The 5,705-nt window shown below is 38.6% G+C and overlaps 1 non-coding gene across 1 annotated transcript; it reads right to left on the minus strand.

Annotated features, from left to right (window-relative positions):
* Positions 1-594: 594 nt before the first annotated feature.
* Trnai-aau lies at positions 595-668 on the minus strand. Its single transcript has one exon. It is a non-coding gene; the product is annotated as a tRNA-Ile (tRNA).
* Between the last annotated feature and the right edge of the window lie 5,037 nt (positions 669-5,705).

A 5,705-nucleotide genomic window follows, 5' to 3' on the forward strand; every position in this document is an offset into this window, starting at 1 on the left:
GTATCAGGTTTTTAAATTTAAAATAAAAGGCTTTGAATTGTAGTCTAAAAATGTTTGGACTTGACTTTAACCAGCCGGACTTGGACTTAAAACTGTGTACCTTGGCATGGACGGGGTTAATGTGACTCACACACTGCCTGGGCCTCACATAAAACAAAACGCACATCACATTTCCATTACGCGTCAATATGCTCATAAATATATAAGAACAGACTGTCATATCATTTTATTTACTGATTTTAATTGGTTGTTTCACTACTCTAATATTTGTTATAATGAGAACAAACATGATGGAGAGACGCTCAACCGACGCTGGGGTAGTGGACACAAACCGTCACGTGTTTGGTCCAACAGCGTCAACTAGATGAGTACTGCATCATGTGTTAAACTGTGCTAATGTTTGTGTGTGTGTGTGTGTGTGTGTGAGTATCAATTTGAATGTATGTATAAAAATTTTACGTATTATTTTGTTTAATTTACAGCTTCGTCGTCCAGAGTATCCGGAAGAAACCTGCCATCCAATCCGAGGAATGAAACCTGGACGCAGTAGTGAGAAGCAAAACTGTAGCACCAACAACTTGAAAATGTTGCCACTGGCCCATATGGGGATCGAACCCACGACATCCGCGTTATTAGCACGGCGCTCTAACCAACTGAGCTAACAGGCCTTGTGAGTGTAGACGTTTAAAAAACAAAAAAATACAAACCAATAATTAACGAGGTACAGTCACCGAAAAAAGTCCTGTCGCGAACCATGAATCGACTCTTGAATCCGAAGCATTTAAGGACCGAATAATGTATCAGTGTCTACTGCTTTGGGTTCACGTGTCTGAATCTCGGGGTTCGTGGTTCGCGACAGGACTTTTGGTGACTCACCTATACGTCATCATCGGTACGTAATAAGGATTGTGATTGGTGGATCTATTTTCGGCGGCATTACTGTCAGGATAAATATAAAGCAAACCAAAGGTAACATTTCTATAATAATAATAATAATAATAATAATAATAATAATAATAATAATAATAATAATAATAATAATAATAATAACAATAATAATAATAATAATAATAAACTATTCATCGTTATTTAAGATCAAGACAATTTTCCAAATGTTTGCTTAAATAATCACCTGAAGAATCTCCATCGGCTTATTTCACTTCAAAATTAACCAAGCTAACCTAACCTAACCACACACCCCAAAATAATGTTAATTTGGTAAATCTTTAGGTGAAATAAGCTGGAGTGGAGATTAGTCAGGTGATTAAAAAAATGGTTTAAGCTGAAATGTATAAGGTACATTAGGCACTCTAGATCCCTTTACCTACTACAGTCAGGACGGGTCATTAGCCTCGTTATACCTTGTCGTCTTAACCTCTTACTCAGGTCATTTACTCTTAGACTACCAGTGATTAAATCCTTTGTCGGTCCCCTTACATTAATTCACCTGTGTCTTATTGCACCATTACAGACAAGCAGCTCACACAGGGTCACGGACGGTGTAACCTAACCTAACCCCAGAGGACGTAACCAACTGAGCTAGAAAACCGAACAACTAGAACAGTCGGTCCATCACCAAGAGCTGTAATACGAACAAAGTGATACGGCCGAAATAACCAAGCAGTTGACGACCAGTAAATTAAACAAGAACCAACGAACCTTCTACTGACACGTTACTGATTTGCTTATTTCACCTAGGAATTGTAATAGTAATAACAGTAATAACATTAACAGTAATAATAGTAATAGCAGTAATAACAGTAATATTAATATCAGTAATAACAGTAATAGTAATACGTAATAGTAATAGCAGTAATACTAGTAACACTGGACATTTTATACTAAATTATACTTGACAAAATCTCGACATTAAGTGACTCAGACCTGACAAGAATTTTTCCGCACTGAGCTGACACCTGACCTAATTACTGTACCTGTGAAAGTCCAGTAAATGTCGGTTAGCAGTCGTAACTGGTGCAGTTTAGACACTGTACCGTGATTTAGACACTGTATCATTGATTTAGACACTGCGCCATGATTTAAACACTGCACCATGATTTAGACACTGCACCGTGATTTAGACACTGCACCGTGATTTAGACACTGCGCCATGATTTAGACACTGCACCATTGATTTAACCCTTGTTGTATAATTTAGACCAGGGGCCCTTAAGAGTCGGACTGAGGGCATCGTGAGTCAGGACCGTGGATATCGTGAGTCAGGAACACGGGCATCATGAGTCAGGACCACGGGCATCATTAATCTTAACCCCCATCAATGGAGCTAAATTGTTCCCAGGTAATCCTCACTAATGAATTCGTCCACCTGTTCCAATTTATAAAATGATTATCCTTAATTTAAACACTGCTGCATGATTCCGACACTGTGCAGCATAATTTAGACACTGCTGCATGATTCCGCCACAGCAGGATTTTGTTACACTGTTCCTGGTTTTACACGCACTGACTCATGGTTGAGACACAGGAACATCCCCCACCCTAGTTTAGCACACCCATCTCTCTCTCCTACATATCTGAATCCGTTGAAGAGGAGGTAAACATTAGTTTGGAAATAGAGTAGTGGATGAGTGGAACAAGTTACCAAACATCATCATTAACTCGAACACGCTGGGTAGCTTCAAACACAGGTTGGATGGATGTATGAGCGATAGGGGCTGGGTGTAAACGGGACTGCCCAGTATGGACCATTAGCCCCGCTGCAGGTTCCTCCATTCTTATGTTCTTATGTACTAATGGGAGAGGGGGCTCGTATACAGTGAGATACAGCAGAGAAGGACGCGGTACAGTAAACTTTAGTCTGTTGTAAGTTTAATCTGTTATGATGTGACCGACCCATGACGAGTGTTTCCTTCCCGCCCATCAAATCCTCTTTATATTTTTAGTCTGTAAAAAAAATAGTCTCTATTCACTTATTCTTCCTCGTTATCATATATAATATCCTTGTTTGTATCCTTACCACGTTGTTTAGAGAGATAACCTTCAAATAGAGGCACCGATCAATGATGACGTAGTTGTTTATGAATGGTGACGGAAATAAAATCACAGGAAAAGGGTCACACAATTTTGGCTTGGAAGAAAATCACAGGAAAAAAAGTCACAGGAAAAAAAAGGTTAGTAATTCTATGATAGACTTATAAAACTATATGTTGAATATTTAGTAAGGGCGCCGATTAATTTTCCTTTTGATAATTGACATAAATGGACTTTGTTTTTACCCTTTGTATAATGAATGAAATTACGGGAAAACTTTCAACGTCGTGGACTGAAGGAAATGCAACCCAAGCATTTTTGGGGTAGTGAGAATTTCAATTATATCCTGTAACTCATTAATATTATAGCGACAAAGTAATGCATAATAAGGAAACCGAAATTAAATATAAATGCGAAAAACTGACTGACCCTTTATCACGTAAGGTTAGGTCAGGCGACGGGGTCAACAGCCTTTACTTAATGGCCCGGTTATTCCTGGTGGTCTAATCCTCTTTCTAAGGTTACTGGAGCCCGTATTATCTGGGGTCTGGGCCTTTGGTGGTCACTTAACATTATCTTGCTTGTCATTGATTACACAACTCACGGTAAAGAAGCTTAACTTTGGGGTCATCTCAGGTCATCTGGACGGTGTCGTGTAATCTGATCTCAACTGGTAGAGGAGGGGAGGGGTGTACGATTTCGTCTTCCTTTCACGTCCAGGAATAAAAATAGATACTAGGGTTTTGATCTGTGCTACACGGACTAGGTTCATGCTCAATCAATCAACCAATCAAAGTACCGTCTTCATATCTAAGGGTTGGCGACCACAGTCCTCCACTCTAAACGTTCTCGGACTGTTTCCACCAATCCTCCAAGGTTTTGTATCTCTCTGAAGATATTTTTAATTTAACTCATCCATCCCGGTCTCTACCTTCCCCTGCCTCTCCTACCCTCAACTTTGCCTCGTTAATATTGCGGGTGTTATCCCCCTCATCCTTAGTTATATGACCAAAGTATCTCAAATTTCTTTTTCTGTACATTTCAAGTATTTCTCTTGAAGTTTTTGCTGATCTTCGCACGCCTTCATTTGCTTTCCCGTCAGTGCTGAAAGTGTCCATGCTTCACGCTAGCAAATAATCATAGGCCTCTGGGAAGCTTCAAATATAGGTTGGACAGATAAACTGTATGAGCGATAGGGGTTAGGTGTAAAGGGGGCTGCCTAGTATGGGCCAATATGTCCACTGCAGTCTCCTCCATTCTTATGTCTGAGTTACACACACACACAACTGCCAACTACGACTAAACACTGAGTCATACTGGAACAAACATAAGTTACTTCAAGACGATGTGTGGCTACAACCAAGAGTTTATGAACTCTTCTCGACAAGAATTTATGTGACGCGGTCGTTAATCTCAGAATGCTATTGAAAATGTTTGTAACCAACCATATAAACTCACAATATCCGGTATGATAATATTCTATAAGCTTATGTGCATTCTCTTGTATTCTTTACTTCAAGATAACAAATAATAATAATAATAATAATAATAATAATAATAGTAATAATAATAATAATAATAATAATAATAATAATAATAATAATAACAAATAATAATAACAATTATTATCTATGCCTACATTTCCCAACCAATGTTTACCTAATTACTTGTTAAATCTAAATTTCTCTAATATAAAACCATTACTACGTGTCTTCTCCTGCTGTGATAGTACCTTAGTTATATCATCTTTACTTAACCTCATCTTCCATTCACACACTTCAGTCATGTCGCCCCTCACTCTACGTCTCAAGAAAATGGTAATCCATGTTTTCTTAATCTGTCTCTGCACGGAAGGTTTTTAATGGCCGGGATTAACGTTGTCATTCTTTTCCGATGCCTTCGAGGTAATCCACACCCATTCTACAGTACGGTGACCAAAACCATACCTCATAGTCCAGGTAAGGTCTCGGTCACGTTAGATATAGGTTGTAACTAACACTGACGCTGCTCCTCTTACAGTCACTCCTTGACATAACCCGAGTAGTCTGTTAGTCTCATTACAGACATAAACACAGTGTTGTCTAGGTGTTGGGCCCCTACTTATCATCAAGCCTAAGTCCTCCTCACACCCGCACTTCTCTACATCGCTGTGGTTCACTCGTGTCTAAATTCAGAAGACCACATACCTTGGTAGGCGTTTCATATATCACCTCCCTGAGTTGTGATCACGACCTGAGCTGCACTAAAACTATTCATGTTAGTTTAATTGATCTGAAGTGAAATTCCAACACCTGACAGGAGGCAAGTTGAGGGAATACTGAGGTCTGGCCGCTGACTGACACTTTACACCTGTCTTAAATTAAGGTGTTGCAAATATTTACAGTTCTGAGATACACTGTAAAGACCTTCATAAAAAAAATCTATGTAAATATCCACAGCTTAAAGTTACATATATATTAGATAGACAATGATAGACAGATTATCTTCCTTAAATATGAAGAAAAAAATTAATGGGATAATATTACAGTAACGAGAACATTAACTTTGTGAATTAATCCCACGTATTACAACACAAACTTATATGTAAACAACAACCATTGACGTTTTCTTCAGTTATGTTTAAGGGTTGTAATACGTAATATAACTACAATAACAAATAAGAACATAAGAACATAAGAAAGTGGGATACTGCAGGAGGCCGACTGGCCCATACA

This window comes from Homarus americanus, unplaced genomic scaffold, assembly GCF_018991925.1.
Source record: "Homarus americanus isolate GMGI-L3 unplaced genomic scaffold, GMGI_Hamer_2.0 scaffold8610, whole genome shotgun sequence".
In the NCBI taxonomy this organism is placed as follows: Eukaryota; Metazoa; Arthropoda; class Malacostraca; order Decapoda; family Nephropidae; genus Homarus; species Homarus americanus.